Raw genomic sequence first — 23682 nt, 5'->3', positions numbered from 1 at the left:
GAATGGATGACATGTAAAATGCTAATTTACAGACTCAGTTCTTTTCAATTTACCATCAGGGTCTCTCTCCACTAGGAAAATCAGTGGTCGCTTACTACAATCCTCATAGAATAACTTGAGCCGAGACCTCATCAGCACCTAAAGATAAAACTCTGTAGGCAGTCTTCTCCAAGAAAAAGAAGAGGAAAGGAAAAAAAAAACCACAAAACCACCAAAAAAAAAAAAAAAACCCCAAGAAAGGTTTTGAATGAGCTCCAAACACATTTTCTGACATGTTGCCATGGAAAAATGGTATCCCAAAAGCCACAGTCCACTGTGATTGACAAATGTCCCATCTTCCAAGAGAAGAGTCATTATACATAGAGTAGCAGCTAATGTTATTGTAGATAACTCTTCTCACAATTTCAGCTGCTCATCACCTTTTTCTTCTTCAGTCCTTTTCCTAAAATCCCTAGCTCTAGAGCATCTGCAATCTGAGAAATCCGCTCACATCCAGTCTGGGAGCTACTCTGAACTCCCACACCAAGCATGGAATTTCACTTTATCAATTAAGTTTGGACCTCATGTCCCCATTATAGGTTGATGCAGCACTTGGTAAACAGATACAGTTAGGATATTTACTTCAAAACCACATTACTTCTCCAGACTAAAACACTAGCACTGGTATAGCCATTATTCCCTAAGACATTCCAGGACTGCAGTCTACCATAGCTGTACCAGCTGCCTCTTCTTTAAATATCTATGACACCCAACTACTTCAGAGGCCATAAATAGTAATTTATTGCTATTACAATGTATTATGCTTACAAATAATCACATTATTTATGTCTTTAAATTTCAGAGCAGGTTCTTCAGTTGTTTCATTTCCCTTTCACAGATACAGCACCTTTCCACAGGGCCTCACCACCTCCCTGTCAACAGGGCTCCCAACCCCTTGATGTACAAACTATTTTGGTTTCAAAGATCTATTCTACACAGGGTAAGTTTTTAGCAGCAACTTAATGCCTTCAAATTCTTTTCTGTAACCTCTGTGTTAGTTTATCAGAGCAGTCATTAAGCCTGGGCACTTTGAGGCTGATGGGTATATCTAAGCTAGCCCACCTCGAGCTAATTGCGTTCAATTTAACATTCTCCAAGCACTGGCAGTCCTCATTCAAGCCAAGTGTGAAAGTTTTTAAATTAGCTTTCACAGTTTGATTCACAGACAGCAAATGCAAAATGGCACAGGATTAATTTTTTCCCCAACAACACAGTGCAACAAAATCGCCCAAAGGCTATTTTAGTTCATTTGCTTTAACTATTAGGGAAGATTCACAGCTCAGAGAATGCTCCAACAGAGACAAAAGCTCCAGAGGACTTCCAAAGCTTAACATTGCCCCCATTAATTAAAGTACCATACATTTGTACAGCCTTTCCACTTTGTCACTAGATGTTAAAGTGGAAGTCTAGACCATTTAAGACAAGCCACACTGATTATTGCTTAAAAGATTAACATATCAATACATTTTTCTCATTTTTATTACAGATCACATTTTTTAATATTTAATAAAGTCTGGCATTGGACTGTAAAATGGGCTATATAGAAATCCACATTTTCCTTGGGAAGTACAAATCTTTCCTTCACATGTAACCTGACAATGTCTCTTCTGATGAGTGTGCCTTCATTTGCCAAGATGCAAGTCAAAAAGGAAGCTAGAATATTGAATTACCTATTGCAAAAATGATTAGGTAACTCCCACCAAAAAAATGGCAGAGTGGGATGGAAATTTAGCTTTCGTGGCACTTTTCATTTTCCCAGCAATTACCACTAGGTGCATACACCGAGTTTACATGGTCAACTTTCTGAACATGCGAAGTCTCTTCAACAAAACTTTCAAGTACACAAATTCCCCTTTGAGTAAGTACAGAGGGTGTGTATCAGCTGCAGCATTGATAAATAGAAAAGTTCAATACATACAAAACCTGATTAAATACTCTCCACTCAGTCTTCAGAAGAAAATTATTTATCCAATTTAAGAGGCAAACTAAAATCTCCACTAAGAATTTAGCTCGTCTTGTCAAGGTACATATCAGAATATTAGATAAATCCCCATTCTTACAATGTGGTACATGCATACTAGACTGCACTACTGCAGCCTTAAGTATCAGAAGAAATAACATACAGTGAGATCAAAGTCTGCTAACTTCAATGGGAGTCTTTCTATTATCTTCAGAAGCTTTTACATAAGGTCCAAACCTCATAACCACTCTTTAATTCAAATTATTTCTAATACTCTAACAACTAATAATTCTAATCTAATCTAATAACCGTATCAATAGTGGTAACTCACATCACAGATGGGAACTATCTTAAGGTATAAAAAGTATTTATAGTGAAATTTAAAAAAAAGAATTTGCATGCACAGATGGACTTCAGCTTCATACTTCAGATTCCAGATTTGATATAGCCTAGGATGTGCAGGTCATCTGACAAACTATAAAGTCAAAGACCCATCTGTAAATGTCAAAATGTTAGTCACCGAGGTGGATATAATTTAGGTACTTCTTGATAGGATTCAGAATACTCATCTCAAATATCAACGTAGTTTTAAAAATATTTTCTATTTTGTGTCAAGAAGTTACATATTTGCACTACAGTGGTCATAAATATCACCTTATTTTGTAAATAAGAAGCCTCTTTCATGGTAGATTTGCAAGCAAAGGACATGAGGAAATCCATATTTGTTAAGATTTTAAAATAGAGTCTACATTGTCTGTTTAGTGAAAAATATTTACAGGTTATTTAAAAAAAAAAAATCTTGCAACTCTTTCTTCAAGCCAATTCCAGTATTATGCAAAACTCCAGACAAGACCCAACACAAACGCATCGCCGTCTGCCAGCAGGCAGTAAGAGGCAAGAGGATAACCTTCACACACAGGATCACTACAAGACCGCACACAAGATCCACAAACTAGCTTAGTTTCAGTGATATTAAAATTTGATGAGTTTGTATTTAAAATCTCCAGTTACAGTAAGAATCATCTACACATAAACCTAGGTAATAGGAATGCAGCTTGTGTGAATATAACTAAGTCAGACCCTGAACTAGCCAAGATAAGGCTGTGAAGAGCGAGCACTGACAGCGGTGGGCAGGCTCGCCCAGCCTCCTTCAAACCTGAGCTGTCACAGTTGGCACATGAGCAGTACTCCTGCTGTCTAGATGGAAGTTAACTTCGGTACAGCTACTGCGACTCTACATGGTAATGAAGAACAATTTGGATATGTCTTTTTATTCATTTCATGAAATCTGTTCTGATGATGCTTACGTAATAGAATACTTAGATGAAATTTGATTTAAATATGTCAAAAAATCTAAGCTAACACATACAAAATACAAAACTGAGAAAAGATATTATTTTTTTAAAAACCTACTTTGCTAAAGACTTTAGACCATTAGATCTTGCATGTAACTGCATACAATATGAATCCTTAAGACAAACAATCATGAAACTTTACAGCCTTAAATACAATCCAGCCCACTATGCGTGCAACTTCTTTCGTGGTAAGTACAACTCAAATGTTCTCTGAATTAACTTCCAAAACTTATAAGGCTTTATCAGCTCAGATGGTAAACAACTACAGGTTATTTGAGACCTAAACTTCTCAGAAACTGCAAAAGAGACATAATCCAATTGTTATTGAAAGTAATGAATACACTCTTCTGGTCACCTCATGTCAGGTGCTAACAGACATCAGAGTCATTAAACAACACATTCACATGAGACATCATATGTTTGTGAATATTTATGCTTAAGAAACTTTGAATTCTATCCAAATGTAAATGCCACGGTATAACTGATCAGTCATGATCATGAAAGTCTTCCAGAATATTCTCATTTCCAAAACAAACTCAGACAGTGAAAAATTCAGGTTTTGGTGAAAGTGAATTGTCAATGGATTATTGGCAATGCCAGAGCAGGGACAAAGCATTCAATGGGAATGGAAAACAGCCTCAGTATAAACAAGCCCGCATAGGATGACTATATAACACTTTGCAAATAGTAAGCAGTAAATGTATAGGCTATCCAGTTGTTAAGTGAGGTACAGAACATAATTAACACATTTTAGATAACCAGGATTCTGACATTCAAAGTAGAGCATATAAATGACAGAAGCAGCATGTCTAAATTTCTTGTGGTCATTTCAAAGTCTCAGCTAGTACATTTCAACTTATGGAAATCCACATGTATTTTAATTCTGAAAAACTAATTAATGCTGATCTCTACTGAACACATGAAAATATCTATGTGCTGATGAAAGATACTCCCCTTAAAAATACTGATTCCATCTGAAAAGCAACATGCACTCTAGACCAGCACAAAACACAGGCATTCCCCTTCTATGGTTACTGATAAAACAGCTGCAAGCATCTGCAATGAAAGATTTTTTTCTTTTTTTTCCGCCAGCACAGATATTGGCATTAGTTGGAGCTAAAGCACATGCAGTTTCAGCACGATCTTGGTTATTCTTTGGGGATCTTAGTGGATAAAAATGATTCCTGATATTAAGGACTGAGGACCAAAGCAACTTGCTTGCATCTGAAAGCCATTATGAGGCTCACTAAAGGCAGCAAGCACAATATAGTGTACGCTCGCATATACGTTTCATCTGTTTTGGTGGGGTTTTTTTCTTATTACAGTGATTTTATATTTGGATCCTTCAACTCTTCACATGGGTGTTGTTTTTTGCTCTTCTCTGTGCCCACTAAGATAGGGACCTGATAGGGACCAGCAGGGACCTTTTTTATGGGACCTGTTTGTGACAGGCATTCTCTGCAGAAAAAACACAAGTGCATTCAGATCTATCTTCAGACAGGAACCCCAGCTCAAAATTATTTCTAACCAAAATGGCTTCTAGAATTTTTCTTTTCTACTAAGTATCAAGTGAACTTAAATTATAATCTTTAGACAAAAAACTGCCTTTGAGCTACACACCCACTGTCCCAAGTGGGCCAGGGAATATTCTAGGACCACCAAGTGCATTTCTTTAACAGAGAAGAGGGAGCACTGCTGAAGATGAGGAAGGTAAGATAGGAGAAGATGCTGCAGGCCCTGAGTCCTCAGAGTGCCTGAAATTAACTGTTGGCAGACAATTGTTTGGGTTTCCCACATAACTTCTTACCAACATAAAACATTCCCATGTAAAAGTTCACAGTGCTAATCATAACCATAACATCTCCTTTTAAACGCATTTTGGCTGTTTCAAAATAACGTGACATTGATACTTCTCATTTATTTTTTTCCTGTTGAACTCCTGTTTTGAAAAAAGTGCAGCTCATACCCTTTCTGAAGCTTTTTTTCCCCATGTCCAACTTGAAAGCTCACTTGTGGCCTCACAACGACAAAGCTAGGTCTCTGTCCAAACACACCATAAAAGCTCATTCCTTCCTTTCTCACACTTCAGTCACAATGTGTCCCATTTCCTTCCTAACATCCCCTTTCAAAAAGTTTTTTATATTTTTTAACAGAAATGTCTTTTCAGCTGCTAAACAAGAGAGACCCAACAAACAACAGTGTGGCATGCGTAGGAGACGTGTAAGGCTTGCCCTTTCGACAGCAATGAGCTGCTCATGGAAATGCAGCCTCAGCTGTTAAAAAGATACCCAGTATAAAGAAATATTGAGCATAATCAGGTCTCACCAAAGCGTGAGCCACTAGTAGTAGTTTCGTGTACTTAGATGCATAAATATGCATTTCAGTGACTAGTTTTAAAATAAACATCTGGAACATCAGTTCAGTGCATATACATGCACATTTTATAGATTTGACTAAAAAAGCAGACAAACTGACATGAGCAAAATTATACCTGTTTCCACAGCAACACAGTTCCTTGAGGTAAAGGAGAAGTAAGGCTAACTGCTAGGGATTGACACTATTTTATCTTTTTGCATTTGGCAGGAATTGATAATACAAGAGAGACATTAGATACAGCAAAGAGGCCTTGCAGCGGTAAAAACTGCTAAACACATGCTCAAAAAAGTAGCAAAATAATGTCACTGCTTCAATATATTACTTTATATATTGACTAGATGGTCTATATAAGTGTGTGTGTATATATATATATATATATATATATATAAAAAAAAGCCTATATCTACTTAAGACAGTCTTCAATTGGCAATTTGTAACTCAAAAAGCAAGTGTTGGTTAAACGAAATGCTACCAAAGAAAGAGTTAACATGCAAATCATCAGTTTAATGCAGTTTTTGATCTGTAACAGCATGGAACAAACAACTTCAAAACAGCTATGCTGGGGCAGAGCTGTGCCAATTTAGACTAGATCCAGGATCTGTCCCAGTGTATAGTTCCTTCATTCACTCCATTAACTCATGTTTGCCAGAAACGACATAGTACTAATGGGTGCATAAAGCTATTCTGCACCTGTTGATTGCCAAGGGCATCTGTGCAAACACAATGAAATGGAAAGAAGTGAAGCAAGGAACCCTACCGTTAGAAATAAATCTAAATCAATACAAATAAAACTTAAGCACTTGGCATGTATGGCTGACTTCCTGCTAACTATAAATGGTATCAAGGCATGTTTTTAGCCCAATACTACCTAACAATGTTTAAATAAATCAGTTAATATCTCACCAAACAATACTCTTTGCATTTAACTGTCCTAATGCAAAACAAAGTCAATCTTCAAGTGGCAAATGCTCAAAATGAATGAACATGTTGAGTTTAAGAAAAGTTTGTGTTTCTTTCAAGGAACTACACAGCTACTTCTGTTTTCTCACTAGGTTCAGTGCTGTTTTATTTTGATGGCTCAGAGAGAATCACCAGTCCTGGTAGAAAATCTTCAGCTCTGCTTTGTGTTACTCCTATTTCCAAGACAACCAGTACAAAGCAACAGTACAAATCCAAGAAGTGGAATTTCCACGAGATGTTACACTTGCATGAGTAGCTGTTACTGCCAGCTGCAGCAGCCAGAATTATCAATTTACTCACTGCACAAATCTTAGAAAGCATGATATAAAAGTGAAGGCAGCCTTATCATTACCTGCTTGTTTTCATTTCAGAAAGCTGCTTCCCCTTACCTTCTTTAAGCATCTACTAACACTTTTTTTATTGCAGTTCATCTTGAAAATTAATCATCATAAATTTAAAAACATTTTCTTGCAAATCTGTCAGGTTTGTAGTGCTATTTCATTTATTACAAGACCACATGATGCATCAGAGCTCTGTATTTGAACATGACATATTTTCACTTTGTTTTGATACCACATTTGAAAATTGTTCCTATCAATCTTTCACTGGAGCCAAAACTTAACTGTCTTGTTCACTGAAACATTAAATGCCAAGTCACACAGATGAATAAAAGCATTTGCAAGATGCAAACATTTGCAAAAGTTTCCTGTAGAAAGGGTCTATAGAACAGAATCCACAGAAGTGAATCGAGTCCACAGTCAGTACCAAAACCAATTATTCCTAATCATTTTGGTCATCAGATCACACTGAAAGTTAAAAGATTTCAGAAACAGCCTGATCTTTAAGAATAATTCTGGAAGTGTTTACAGTTCTGATTTCCAAAAAGTATTACAACTTCTATGCATTTGCCAGACGCAGCTTATGCATTGTTTAAGATCCATTATTTTCTACATTGTTCACTAGCAAGGAGTAAAAAACCCAAACAAACAGGCCATATACTTACATTCCCCATAATGCATCATTTTCTCACTACACAGTGGCAGCAAACAGGCACATCCAATACTGTATTACTTTCTTCTCTCATTCATGACGATGTCACACACAGGTTCTTTGATTCTGAAAAAGAAGCATTTCCCAGGTTCTAAGGATAGAGGTACCCCAACCAATCCATCATGCTTTGTGTGCTAATGATAGACTCATGCATAAGAGGCACCAGAAGCAGTCAGAGGCAGCAGGCATGAAAAGGAGTGAATCAACTGTCAAGGGTTGTGATCTGAAGGACTGCAAGGCTGTGATTAGAATTTTCAATCAGGACTTCCACAATTCATCACGCTACAAGGAAAGGGGGGGACATATTTCTTCATCAGCCCTTTCTGCTATTGGCATAGGAAGTTCTAGGGCATTAAAAAAAAGGAAATCTTAACATCTTACACTTACAACCAGGTACTCTTCTGGGAGAGGAGAGTAAAACATTTTCCGGGACTGCATAGCTACTTCTTTTTGTCTGCATACTCAAAACTGAAACAAGATTATTTGCAGCACAGCCTTTCAGCTGATGAAAAAGAAAACACAGCTCTTCCTCTCTCTCCTCTTGTAGATGTACTTATAGACACCCGAGCAAGAAGTAGTCCTGGCAACCTTTGACTGTTGTCTTTAGGGATATGAAAAGGAATAAAACCCACCAGGAATCCTTCACCAGAATTTGCAAACACACTGTGAAACTTCAGAAAATAAAAAGGCAGAGCTCTTCACAAGGAAAGTCTTCTCACAACCTGTATGAAATCACTTGCAGCACTTGACAGGCAGCATCTAGTCACATTTTCAAAATGTGAAAAGGACCACCAAGTTGACTGAGTGCGTAAGTTCAGAGTAATCAAACACACAGCCTAACTTTGTTTTCCTTACAGTATTTGTTTGCCTTGGTACTACCTCCACTGACTTGCCAAAGAAAAGTCAATCCCACAACTGAACAGCCTCAAACAGGACTTGGAGCTGGGCTGGTTCTGTAGCTCTGCTACAGCCTCCCTTGTGAAACCATGAGAAAGTCACAAAAGCTTTTCAAATATTTTGCTGCTTCTTTCCTCCCCTTCCTCACCTATGAAATATAGCAACTCTGTCTCTCTGAACACAAATTTTGCAAGAACTTATTCACAAAGGGGACTGCCGCCTCAGAAAGCAAGTCTTCAAAAAAATACCAGCCCAGCAATTAGGAACTGGGTACTGGTGACTTGAACAAAATGCCACAGGGAACAAGTGTTCTGTCTGTATCAACAATCACTGCAGAGTCTTTGTCTCAAAATCTAGATTCAAGTGACAGCCCAGGCAGATTAGACATTTATTGAAATATATGAATGAAGCGTTCTTTTAAAAGGCAATTTTCATGTTAAACTATGAATAATGAACAGTAAAGACAGTTCTTATTTGCATAATTAATGTTTCAGTTATTGATATTCCTTCAGAGGGTCACTAGCCTTTTTTCTCCAAGTTAATTAATTAATAAAGCAACTCCTTTTATGTAGGTAATTGTAATCACTTTAATACTCAAAGGCGTGTAAAATATCTGGCACTTTTTTTTTAATGTTTCAACCCTAGTGACACAACAATCATTTGCATAAATGTAAACACTGAATGGGTCCATTTAACTCCCGACTAGAAAGAAATCCTTTGAAACTAACAGGAAAGAAATACATAAATTATGGGCAAACATGGCAATATGGGCAAGACCACCTTTTGTCCTTATATCACAATCATATTTTCCTTAACGCAAATCTCAGCTTCGAGACAATATACTGCTAATGGTGCAAATCTGTCCTCACATTTAGCTGAGGACTGCAAGCAGAAAGCTTTAAATACTCAACGTTTTACGTGTAATACAGAACTTTTTCTTTTTCCATTAAGAAATACACAAACAAATCATGCAAACAGAAGCCTGATCCTACAAAAACCTGTTACAGAAAGACTTATTGCCCCTGGTAAGTCTTAACTTAAGTCAGGTGAGTCGATTAATTTGCTTAGTAGCCAGAGCTTACATGCAGCTGCAGCAGATCAGGCATCATGCAAAATTCAAGGTGGAAATGTCTACTGAATGCAGTGCTTGAAGAAGATAGGAAAGCTAAGAGGTTATAGTAGTTATGAAAACTTTTTTCCCCTCCCTCTTTAGAGGCAGTACTGAGTGACCAGTTTCAGTACAATATTATGAATATCTTGATCCAGAAGTTAATTTAAAAGCTACACAGCCTGTCTGTGAGCTGTTGTCTCACAAGTCAATTACTACAGCTTCTTGTCTGTAAATCTCAGTCTTGCTCCATTCATAATCCATCCAAAAAGCTACAGCAAAAACCATTTTAGTGGCCTCTTTCATCACGTCTCTCCTTGATGTAGGAGAATGAATACCGGGATCACCATTTTTATCACACGTAATATTCTTAAACCACTAATAACTTGTACTCATCCCATTTCTGACCCTCTTTATCTACATCACCACACTTTCCTGCCAAACAAGCATCTTCATGGGGGGGTAGGTTCCAGACTGCCCTCCTAAAGCACTGCCACACAGTTCTCCAAAGCCAATTCTTTGTTGTTAAAATTTCACCTTGAATACATCTTTTATGGTGCGATTTAATGAAAGAGAAAAAAGGGATAGAAGATGTCGGTATCTGAGTAGTGACACCACAGACTAGCTGATAACCAGAGTCCCGTCATTCCGGTATTTCCTCATCAGAAAAGTGCTACTGTTTCTACTATCAAGCATTGCTAAAACATAATTCGGGGGGTGGGAGGTGTCTGTTTTATACAGTGCCTAGCACCACTGTGGGAAACCGAAGGGAAGGAGGGCCCCAATCCACCTGCACAGTTCTGGGGAATGGGATGGCAATATAGATAATAAATGCTATTATTTGTATTATGCACTCACCTGCAGCATATCAGCTGCTAAAACCTTGCAAATATTCCAGACATCATCAAGAACCATTTCAACCTGTTTTCAGGCTGTAAATCTCACATCTGATCTCCATCCAAGAGATTATGAAAAAATGTGAAATAACCTAAATATTGAAAGTCATTTCATAGAAAATGGAAATAGATACTGTAGGAAAAACACATTCCAGACTTGCAAATTCTCTCTTTTCTGTAATCCTTATCCACAGTCTTCCAGGGGACTATTTGATCTCTTTCTCAGCAAGCACACCTCACAGTACTTTTAACTGCTGCAGATCTTTTTAGCCAGCGGTTGGTTGTGTATTCAACTGGTCATTCTAGCAAATGGTATTCAAAACATGCACAAGTAAGGAATGCAGCCACTAAGTAGATTATGAGTAAAACACTCAGGTATTCTTTTCTGTATTTCTCAGTAATTACTCACAGCCAAGGAGCATAATAGAGACCTGCTTCTTCAGTGTCTCACTTCTAAAGGATCGATGTGGTGCAAACACAAGCACTACAGGACTTAATAGCAAGTTCTAACTGCTTCTTACAAGACAAGAGTCTCCTCGACAGCTTTCTCCCAGGCATTGAGGAGCTAGCTAAATAGCTATTAGTGTATATTCGTGTCTTTTTGTCAAAATCATACCTAATAAACACAGAGAACCTACAATGGACAGATCCAAGAGAAGATATAAACAAAATTCTAGATTAAAAAAGCTCCGTTAAATCAATTTAGCAATTTAATCTCCAGGGATAACAATTTGGCTTGCAGTGGTGGGCTAAATAATGCGGTTCAACACATTAAGAATAGATCTGTATTCAGACTGAATGGACTGTTAGCTCAGAAAAAAGACAGGAGGGAAAAGAAATGCTGAAGTAGCTCTGTTTCCTGCCCACAGTACACTTTCTCTTCTTCATCTTCCAAAAGTACAATAATCATACATCTATCACATCTATCACAATATCTTGCTCGTTTCCCGCAAAATCTGTGTCTTAACGGGTGTCATCAAAAGAAATACCAAGTCATCTGGATGCAGCACGTGTAACATGCATAAAACATCCAGAACTCAGTGTCATTAAAAAGTGGGGCTTCTCCTTTGCCATCCAGCCACTGCAGTAGTAAGAGCTGTTTTTATCATTTCATACTGCAGATACCTTCACTCCCCAAGAGTGCACTTAACAGCAAGCCTGGAAATTTCTCCTCTGACCAAGAGGCAAGCCACCTTTCCTCTCTCTGTAGTCGTACTTTCAGCCATGCGCTTTTCCATGAGACAGTGAAAAGTTTCTCTATTGTCAGCACTGAAAGCTTCTCTTAAATTAGTTCTATATTTTTTTTGCATGTAGCCACATTTTCATCAAATTTTAGTTCATACATTTTATGAAACTGTTTGAAAAACTCAGGATTTAGGTTAGAAAAAGAACATGAAATGTAGGCTAGGCTACGGCAGGCTTTCTAGGGAATACCCCACTAAAGCAATCTCATGATAGGTAAGGTATCTTTCTTGCTGTAAAAGCAATGATTGTTGAGCACAGATTTTCAGTGGGCTCTGGAGGTTTAAAGTCTTAGATAGACCTAATTTCATTCAAAACTATCTGCTTGCTTCCTCTGGATTTTATATCTGTATGAGTTCAGATGGAATATAGAGTTGGGCAAAAAAAGTGATGATACATGATTAGCAAAAAACTTTGGTTGAATTTTCTGTATCTTATAAAAACCATGTAATGCTGTCAGGTTTGCTATAGAGTATGTATTGTTTTGATGATCTAAAAACGATTTTTTTTTTCCCAGATTAAAACCAGCACTTCAAGGTAAGAAAAAAAATTGTTACTAAATGGACAAAGTTCAGCTGGAGGGGGAGAGAAATGTAAAATTACATTTCTATTGCATCAAAGCGGGCAATGAAAACTTTAATCTATCTGTTCCTATCTCAGGCATACCTATGAGTATTTTAAAGCAGAGATATAATATTCCTCCAGTGTTTTTACTCCTATTTTTGCTCTAGTTAAGTTATAATTTGTACCCCAAAAAGGATCCATTTTTACAGATATTCATACCACCTGCCCTATTCCAAAGAGATAGGATTCACTAGCCAAGTAGCATTCCAGTTTAAACATTCTGCAGTATCAACATCCTGAATATAGTTAAAAACTTCGCAGCTGTATATATTAACTAGACAGACAACAAAGAATTTCTAACACCCTGCATTTTATTCTTCATATAGCTTCTTTTGTGATGAAAACCCTGTAAGTGAAAGGATTCCAAACTCGTCCTTCGTGCTGCCTTTTCAGGACATGCTGAACATCACAAGCTTCACAAAGACTGTGTGGATGTCAAAACAGACTCTAGTGTTTTTGGTTGGGTTTTGGTTTTTTTTCCTTTCTCAAGAACTATTTCAACTTGTATGTATGACCTCTACAGTTTAACTGACGACTATTCAGTGCATCAGTTACAAAAAAACAGCCATTCTCATTTCCTTTATGCTCCTCCTCAAAGAAATAAATCAGTATCTTGACTGATTGAAACACTTAACTGCCAGTCATTTTGCTTTGTCCCTTCACTGCCTCACACCAGCGTGCATGAACTCAAGAGATGCAGAGCAGTGATTAAATTGTAACATGGAGCAGAGAGCAATAACTGAGTGTTAAACAAATAACACACTTTTTCATAATTCAAGTAAAATACATTATTTGATTTTGTGTGTGTTTTTGTAAGCCAGTCAAAGTAGCGGTGCTTTTTACTCATGCAATAACATTACTGCTTAATGGTAGAAAGCACAGGAGAGCAATACATGGCCTACAAATAAGAGTAAAATGTGCAAGCTTAACAATACAAGTTTATCTTCCTTATGAATTACCTAAGCAGTGCTTTTATTATACGAGAACCATTGTTTTCCAATCTGCAAATTACTTCCTGAATCTATTAACTATAACAGGAGAAATGTATTTTTCAGTCTTACTCTCTTAAAAAAAAAAACAAAAACAACCACAATAAATCAGTCTAAGCAGGTGAGCCTAAACTGGCAACAAGGCCAAGGTTTTTCGAGTATGCAATCACTGGCTCCCTATAACACTAAAGGACTCTTTTGAGGGTGGGAGCACACAGGTGAAAGGATTTAAGTGTAAATTATACAATGATAGTACAATTCTGGAGTATTACCATGCGTGTGAGGGATTATTAAAGATCAGGTAGGATTTTTCTAACCTTACTTCAGACACCTCCAGGGAAACAAATTCTGCAATGCTCTGTAGGAGATCAAGAACAACCTGAGTATATTAAAAGACTCATAGATATAATTCCATGAACTACAAGCTTTCTTTGTAACTCAGATACCTTAAAGTGCACAACACTTCTATCATAGTCCTTGCATTTCATATGTTTTTGATGGATGACATTTCCACTCACTGACTTAGTATTTGCATGTCTTGAATTCTCTAGTGATGCCGAGGAAGAGTAATATTATTTTTATTCACATATCTTCCTCCCTCTAAATTCCAACACCACCTCCCAAACTCATCTATCTAAGCAAAATGCTTCAGACACATATAGCCATTAAAAACCCCATGATTTTCCTGAATACAGAAGATGGAGGTGGAGGTATTTTTATATGATCCTGAAAACTGAAGTCAACAGTCAATACCAGTATTACGTGGCAGAAGACACGTTTACTATACTCTTGCTAATGACATACCAATTGCTATGAAAACTCTAATAAGTCACAACTGAATCACCATGGGGTAGTTTGGTAGCATTAGAACTGCGAAGCAAATACAGACGGCAAGCCATCTGAATCTGCCCAAGTGCTGTGACTACATGTACTGCATTCCTTCTTCAGAAGCTCTTAATCACTTCCTAAGTGTAAGAGTTCATCAAGCTAGATTCATTTTCCAAGCTCCTCACATTTCAAATCCTCTTCTCACCAAGGCCCAAACACCAGCATAGTTTAAATTCTGCTCTCCCCAGTCAACAGGACTCTTGGTATGAATGACCTTTGCACTCTACCTCACAGGAGTCATCAGCTGTAACACATGGTCTCAAAATATTCACTGTCACATGTGCTGATAGAAGGCAGGTTTTCCTACGGTTGTCTGACTGAAACAACCAGACACAGAGTACTTTAATGAGGACACAATCTGTATACAATATGCTCTTCCAATTACTTCTTAAATCTTTGATCTCAAGGTCAGATATTTCACTGAGAAGTTTGAGCAATTTATTTATGATGCTGCTACGAACAGTAATATTGCTAAATAATTCCCTTTAAATAAGTTACCTATTTAAATTTCCTCTACTCAAAGCTAGGGCAGGAAGCACCACCTATGATTAAGGTTGCCTGGCACTTCCCACTGTAAGAGTCTCCCTCCAATTGCTTGCAACTTTGCCAGATTTTTAACTGTTCAGGCTACGATTTTACATGTCACGTGTATCTGCTTCGGGGCAATTTTGAGGACATGAGATAAGAGCAATGAGTTGAATCACTTCCAATATTTAGACTGTATGAAAATAATATGTTTTTACCATGTTAAGTAATTATTATGAACTTATATTTGAAAAGTTTTCTGGGTTTTGAAACTGGGAGTAAGATTTGGTCCTCATATCATAGATCTGTTTTTCTTGCTAACCCTAAAAAAACCCACAAAACTACCCGAATTATAAAATGACAGACTTTACACTTGTCCAGTGACTCCTCCTTTGTACTACAGTCTGTCTACACTGTCACCCCTCCTGCATCCTCCAGAAGGAAGTAAAATGTGCATGTACATTCCTATAAACATTGTACCACAAAATGGGCTATCCCTATAATTACTGCTCTGAACTGTAATGACACAAAACACTGGAACCAACAGTGAGAGGTTTGTCTTTCTGTTAAGGCACCCAGCAAGCTGCTGAGTTTGAATGCAGAAGGTACAAAAATCAGACTAGAGAAAAGAGGAATAGACTTTTGACATGAAATCTTGTATCACAAGAACGGGAAAAGAAGAACTTGTTACTGCTGTTTAACGATGGAGGACTTGGGAGAGTTAGTCTGGGAGTCAAAAGGCACAAATGGCTTCAGGGAAGGAGTAGGATTAGAGTGGATGGAGACAGTCATCTGTAAGAGAGGTGCTACATCCAGATAAGGAGCCAGAAGGAAAGGAGACCTAACTCATGGTACCCAGGAAACCGGGATTAAGAATGTGAAGAACATGCATCTCATTTGTCTCTCTATTAAGGGTCACAAAGAACACAGCAGAAACTGCTGTCACAGCTATTCAATTAAACCCAATGGTGTAAGCCCGTCCATAGGAAGGACAAAAAAATTTGTTCTTGACAATGCACATGGATCTCAACACAATGGGATTTGATGTTACTCTTCCTCCCCAAAACAAAATAGGAGTTCTATTTTATTTACTATGTTAGAAGTAAGATCATTCTACCATTACTGCTGTACCTCTCATTGAACATTGTAAGACAGATTATTTCAAATACTTTATTTCATTAGACAAATTCTCTAAGAAGACATAAATTAGGGCATATGGTTCGTAATATTTTCACTTCCTTTCCCTGTAACCCATTTCACCAGTTTTACACTTCATCAATTTAAGCATTATTGCTAATACATAACATTTAAACTCTGTCACAAGAGAAAAAAAAAATCCAAATGTCTAATTAGAAAGCTATGATGGCCATTTCAGAAAGTAGTGTTACATTTTCTACCTACATCCAATATATATGAAAGCATTGAAGTTAGAAGCAAATGCGGAGCTTGCAGGCCTACAGGTTTCTATGCAGAGCAAAAGCTTTTTTACTGCTCGCTTGGGTACAAGGAAAAACTGAATCCCCAGGGTACCGAATCCTGTCTCTAAGATTTACAGCTACACAACGGCATAAAGCATTAAAGGAGAGCATGAGAACGTCTGTTTTACCACAGCATAAACCCAAGGGCAAGTAACATTTTTTATGTTAAGCACAACACATTCCTACAGACAACTGAATCAACAACAATAATACATGAAAATTACCTAATGGCAGAAAGAACATCTCTGACTAACACCACAAAAGTTAACTGCTAACATTAGTTAACATCAGAAAAGCTGTTTTCTACCTAAACCTGTGTACTGGAATGTGACAACAATTTTTCAAACATCAGCATGTGCCAGAAAATCATGCAAGAGCAAAACAAAAGGAAGAAATGCATGGAAAAGCTTTCACAAAATATGAAGAAGGCTGAAGTCTCCATTACAATGCATTGTCTGACTTACAGTCGTTGCAAAGATTTACAAGGAACTGTTTTACAAATCTTTGTGAACATACGTGAACTCCACTTCTTCAAAATAAGCAAGATACAGTTCTGTCATATGCTAAGAATTCTTCTACAGCTTGTATTAGTGTCTTAAAAGCATCAGTGATCAATCAGAATTATCACAGGAGGGGATTCAGAATTATGTCAGGTTTTTGAATGCTTAGAAATATGTAAGCCTTTGTACTACAAAACAAATGGGCTGTTCAAAAAAGGATACATAATATATTCATCTGCACATACACATGCTCTTGATAGGGAGAATTAGGCCAGCAGATAACACCTTTGACCAGTTTATTAACAGACCATTACACTGTTTCATAAGTTACTAGTTAAATGTAGAATTATTCAGTGAAGAGAAAGGGAGGCCCTGGGTAGTAACACATTATACCTATAACAGCAACTGTTTCTTTTCTGTACTGTGACTCTTTCCTAATCTGTTTTTCATGCTGTATTTTTGAAATAATATAGGGTACACTGTAGCATAGCCTCTAAGGCTGCAACAACAAATGTAATAGGCTTCTTTAACTTCAAAAAGGTAACATGTGAGATAAAAATGTAAAATGGTAGCATGTGAGATTGGAGGTGTGAGGGTCAATAAGACTGTTCTCTGCATGCCAAAACTCAAAGAGTTTCTCATTCCCAAGTGTGGTATATTGTTACAAAACTGTAAGACAGACCCCATTAGTGATTCCTACTTTTATAGAAAAGGTTTTATGTGTCTTATATAATACATATATTACACATACAATATATATTAATATCTTTTTCATAAGCTTTAAAACAATCTTTAAAGAAGTGGAGAGAACAAACATCCTTGATTCATTCATGCAAAACATGAATACCATAACCAGACTCCTACGCTCACAAGCATTCAGTTCTCCTGTGCCTAGTTCAATACTCCACAGGTAAGTTAGATCTTCTCCCAGCTGTAGTAGTCATTTACACAGTATTTGCTCCTCAGAACAAGTGACCGTAAGTCCTCTAGCTCCAAGCTCTTTTCAGAGCACTGCAGACATACTGAGCTGCCGCACCATGATTAAGAAGTTTCACTCTCACGTCACTGCATGGAGGTGCATTAAGAATCATCACAAGTTATTACTAGCATCTCACCAAAAAACTACACTAGCATTTTTCATTTAAAGAAAAGTTATGTTAAAAAAGCACTACTACAAGTTGCAAGGCATTTCCATCTCCCATGTCTCCTTCTCAAGCTTTTATTACAACGATGAAGAATATATGCAGTAGATTAATATTTAGAACTTTACTCTTCTACTTGCATCATCCTTATAAATTGTTCTCCTATTAATTAGTTATTTGATCTCAACATATTAGAACCAGCACAAAAAAAATACATTATTCTCTGTACTGCCCTGTAACCTATGTGCTTGTCTTCTGCTAAAAGCTTCTCTTGAAAGTACTATTATTAATTGTCAAGCATTTGAACTGTTCCTCCAGACATCATCCCCCATACTTTCAAGACAGGCGGACAAGATTTTCTCCACTTTTTGCAACTGAAGTACAGGCTAAAGTACTTCTGAATACACAATTCATTCTATTTAGCACTGCACTCTCCCTAATGCATCCACTGTAGCCAACTTCTTACAGGAAGCAATTGCTGGAACAATTAGGACTCTCATAAGGACTTAAGATTAATATACACTATGTTGTCATGTCTGCATCTCATCTCATGCAGTGATACTAAAACGTTAAGATGCAGTCCAACAGAAGTACGTCAGCAGTAACCAAAACCTGTATAACAATCTTCTGTAACTCTAGGCTGAATTTTTTCACATTTTATTAATGTGAAAACTAGAGAGCTGTTATGAACTACTTCTATTCTTGTTGATTATAACTTAGGTAAAAAGAGCAACATAATCTTAACACCTGCAACATTCATGTCTGAAGTGGGAAGCAATCCTCAGAGATCCTGGTTCCAGTCTGTTTGTTTTTTCCAGTTGTCCTAGTTTCAGCTGGGATAGAGTTAACTGTCTTCCTAGTAGCTGGTACAGTGCTATGTTTTGAGTTCAATATGCAAAGAATGTTAATACACTGATGTTTGCAGTTGTTGCTCAGTAGTGTTTAGACTAAAGTCAAGGATTTTTCAGCTTCTCAAGCCCAGCCAGCGAGAAGGCTGGAGGGGCTCAAGAAGTTGTCACAGGACACAGCCAGGGCACCTGACCCAAACTGGCCAACAGTGTATTCCATACCATGTGACGTCCCATCTAGTTTAGGAACTGGGAAGTGGGGGGGGCAGGGATTCGCTGCTCGGGGACTGGCTGGGTGTCGGTGCGTGGTGAGCAATTGCCCTGTGCATCATTTGTACATTTCAATCCTTTTATTACTACTGTTGTCATTTTATTAGTGTTATCATTATCATTATTAGTTTCTTCTTTTCTGTTCTATTAAACCGTTCTTATCTCAACCCACAAGTTTTACTTCTTTTCCTGATTCTCTCCCCCATCCCACTGGATGGGGGGGAGTGAGTAAGCAGCTGCGTGGTGCTTAGTTGCTGGCTGGGGTTAAACCACGACACCAGTATTGTTTGAATACACAACAGTAACCCTACACTGACCTCCAGAATGTTTTTTGGAGAAGAAACCATACATACTCTAATTTCTTAGAAACCAGCACAATTCCTGGTGGTTTCTTGATGCCTGTTTCTCCTAACAAATCAAACCCTAGACAGTCTTGGAAAAATCCTATGTTAGTCTCTCTCATGAAAATATATGTCCACATATGAAAACGAAATACATTCACCAGCATTGAACATAAAAGTACTTCTCTTTAATAAATAAATAAATAAATCACTGTGAAGCAGTTAAAGATAATACAGCATAGTCCACCAAAATGAGGGAAAAAACCCTCAGACGTAGACCATTACAGACATTAAAATTGATATTATAGCTGCATTACTCATTGTCCACGTGCAAATTATGTACATACTTCCAGCCACAAAGAAGAAAATCAACACTGTATTCATCAAGAAATGTATTCCTGTGTTATTGGACCCACAAAACAAATGACATCTACCTGTACTATTTTCCTTCTCTGTACTGTACTTCTTCCCATCTCCACCAAAAAGTTCCATCTAAAAATACTGATTAGCAGAATCAGCCACCCACAATGTTTACGGGTCATCTGCAATCTGTTCTTTGAACTAAAGATGATCTTTGCCATAAAGAACAGTTAGTTCTCTACATAGGCTTGAGCAATATTTTGAAGTTTGATGCACATGATCTGCTCCTCTGGATTTCTGCTGTCTGGAAAAAGCAAGGCAGCTAGAGTTCAGTGACTGAGAATAGAATTCTTCTCAACTAAATTTTAGCTGTCAGGACTGGCCATCTTGTATAAGCTAATGAACTAGGCTTCTTCTACAAAGAACGGTAACTGACAGAATCAACCTATGGAGAGTCTTCTCTCTGCCATCTCTTCACCTTATCCAAGAGCCCAACAGAACAAATTATGCAAGAATTCAAAAGGGACAACCACATGTAAGTAGCTTGTTGAATCAACAGTCCTGCCACAAAAAACGAAGCTGCAAACAGAGAGCTCCTTCATGAAAATCAATTTCTGTTCTTTGTCAAGCCCAAAATCGGGAGTGCTGAAGTCTCAGACCTGCTTTGCAGCTGTGGCAGAGTTATTTTTCTAGTGTTGTTTCACAGCATAAAGAGGATTTCATGTCCTCTCCAGGATCATCCTGCACTGAAATCCAGAAACTGAAGCCTGGCACAGTGGGATTCACTCAATAATAATTCTCACTTTTCTCTGAGGATCTGTATGCACCAAAATCAATTAGCATTTGCTACAAACGTAACATAGCAACAGCAGACAAGCCCTCATTTGATGTAAACCAGTATAGTTCTGATTTTAAAGAACTTTACCAAATTTCATCAGCTGTAATTCTCACACAGTGCTTTTGAATAGCTCACTCTATCACTAGGGAGTTAAGGATCATAAAATTTGAGTGCCAGGAACAGTAAGTGGTCAATTCAATTTGTTATCCTCTTTAGGACTTCTCAAACATTTTATTTCTCTTGTTTTCAGAAGGAAGAAAAATGGGTCTGAATATATAAAAACTATCACACAGGGATGGTGTGTGGAAAACTGTCCTGAAGCCACAATCTGAGATTTGATTACTTCAGCAGCCACAAAAAAACATTCATAAAATAATCTTTTTTAAACTCACTGACTTTTTTTTTTTTTTACTGTTTTTAGACTTGAGCAAACTGCCAACATGCTGTGTGAAGTAGCACTTCCTGTTGATTTGTTTTGTATTAATTATAGCATAATTAAAAGGGGGAGTCTTTACGGCAATCAACTACCAGGTGTTTTGAAACAATAAACAGGGGCATTAACATTTCCAGATGATACCGCCAGTGTTACTGTGGCACACTGACCAGATTTTAAACTGCATGCACATTTAGGGAAGAAAATCCTAGCATGGGAAAACCTTAATTATATTAAAAAAAGAAAGAAAAAAACCCCCAGCTACTGGGACAACCCTTGGTATTAGTGGTACAGCTGCTACAGATAAGACATGAACACCTAATGGGTCATCTAATCTTGCCATTAAAAGGTTTGAATTTGCTAATATACCTCAGAGTTTGAAGAAAACTGACATAAAAGTCAGTAAAAATAAAACTAACTTAACTATTTTGTTACATAAAGGAATGAAAGGGAAAATTGAAATATTTATAAATTAAATATTAATAAAATTCACTGCATTGACTGTTGATGAACTAAATAGCAGTACAGTTTCGTGAATATCAGCTGGACTGCATTAAAGTTTAAAAGTACTTTGTTTTTTTCCTAATTACCTTTATGCTTGGCTTAAATAAGTAGCTAGTTGGAAATTCCAGCCCAGAATCCTCTATTTGCAGCAATGCACTGAAGTCCATGCTATCAGTGTGCTAGCAGCCCATCACCATTAACTTCAAGAGCTAGCAAAGTTCAAGGAACCAGAGTCTCCTACACCACCGCAGCCACAAGCAAAATATGATATGTTAAAAATTATTTGGTTGGTAAAGGTTACAAAAAGAAATCAAAAAGAAGATAAAACTGAAATTCTTCACGCTAACTACCTGTTAAAAATACCCACCATCCTAAATACAGAGTAAGTTTTTCTTTCCTCCCATCAATACTGACAGATTACTGTGAGAGAATTAAAGGAAAGGTATGAACTCAGTAAGGGGAGAATTCAAGTGACCTACTACATGTTAATCTGGCAAAAAGCACATGCCAATTGAACTGTTACGGCCAGTCTCCAGGCAGAGACTGACAGGTCTTGGAAATGCTGTCAAATTACTAACACACTGTCTGCTTCTGCATGAGCACTGAATCCTGCCGGCTTGGATCTCTTCATTCTGGCTTCATCTCAGGAACCACCTGAGGCACGTGAATAAATCCAATGAAGGTGAAGCAAGTTGAATTGTTCTTTTTCTTTGCCATTTTAGCATACTTTATTAAGAGCTGCATCTCAAGTATCTAGGAACAGAAATGAAACTTTTTTTTTTTTATGATGTACAGACATCTCTTACAGTTTTCCCCCTCAGTTACTTTAAGTACTGAAAAAAATTTATAATTATTTAGGTTGAGAAATAACCAATATGATGCCTGCTGTTCTTTAAGTAACCAATCTTTCAACAGGTTAGAAGACAGTTATGTAAAAGAAAAATAAGAAATGTGCATTACATCAATAGGATTCCCAGTAATTCAAGTTCTTCATTTTCAAATGGGCATATTTAAAGCCTTTGCTTTTCCAAATTCTAAATGTGAAGCTACAAATGTCAATAATCTCATTTAAACATTTCAATTGATTGATAAAATTAATTTTGGTAGGTACAACTAAGACCACCATATGTTTAAGAAGCTACTTTATGCTGTGCATTAGTATGTCAACTTTTAACCAAAAGCAGTTATTATGAGTGCAGGTATGAAATCAGATGACCAGATACAATGAAAAAGAAATTTTCCCATGACTTGAATATAGTAACACTGCAAAATCCGCTGCAACTTTGAAACTTCTTGCGCTTATTGGAAAGCATCCATTTCAAATCATATAGTACTATTTAAAAGTTCTATCAACTGACATTCTTAATACCCATTATTGTTCAGTATGCAATTTTTTTCCATTTAAAAAAAATTATTTTAAGGTTTTGTAACCGATCACCTTCAGACTGTGGATTTTCTTCCTAGTTAAGTATGTTCAGAATCTTAAAGACAGCCAGAAGATAAAAACTCTTTTGGTTTCAAGTATCATTAACATGGGCTAAGAACACTATACAGCACATTATTCTGTTCTCTCTCTCATGTTGACCACACACAGTCCAAGAAAAGTGCAGCTTCATACAATTTGTTCCACAGCTGGAAAAGAAGACCTTTCTTATTTTGCAGAGACCTAAAACAAGAAGAGTCACTCAGTGACTGTCTAACCTACTAACTCACTAATCACTCACCCATTCTAAAGGTGTCTTTATGTTCAGCTGGCCTAAAATGAAAGTGGAGGGGAAGACACATCCCTAGCTGGAAAGCCAAAAGGCTTTGAATACTACATTTTAAAAGGGAAGAGATACACTTTTAAGCAAAAAAGCAACTGCTTTCAAAAGAGGTTTAAGCAAAACCTCCCTGAATGACACTGAGTAAGCCTAAAAGACCTGCAGCTGGGATACCTACTCTAAGAGCAAAGAACTGTTTTCAGGTAACTGTTGCTATGATCTTGAATTTCTGCAGACCCACAGCTTTCCTAAGCTTTCCAAGAATAAAACTGTGCAGGTTTAAAAAGTTATTTTCC

The 23682-nt window shown here is 37.2% G+C and overlaps 1 protein-coding gene across 12 annotated transcripts in view; it reads right to left on the bottom strand.

The window, feature by feature from the left end:
• DAB1 (DAB adaptor protein 1) overlaps nt 1-23682 on the bottom strand; it is a 471933-nt gene that overhangs the window by 136650 nt on the left and 311601 nt on the right. For 8 of the 12 annotated variants that reach the window (XM_069788615.1, XM_069788614.1, XM_069788628.1 and 5 more), the window contains one exon: nt 7694-7806. The exons of the other annotated variants lie outside the window; for them this stretch is intronic. The gene's annotated coding sequence lies outside the window, so the exon portion shown is untranslated. The remainder of the gene's footprint in view (nt 1-7693; nt 7807-23682) is intronic. 12 annotated transcript variants of the gene reach the window in all.

Source organism: Haliaeetus albicilla, chromosome 8 (assembly GCF_947461875.1).
Source record: "Haliaeetus albicilla chromosome 8, bHalAlb1.1, whole genome shotgun sequence".
NCBI classification, from domain to species: Eukaryota; Metazoa; Chordata; class Aves; order Accipitriformes; family Accipitridae; genus Haliaeetus; species Haliaeetus albicilla.
Note: the sequence above shows the minus strand (reverse complement) of the source record. Positions and strands in the feature narration are given on the sequence as shown.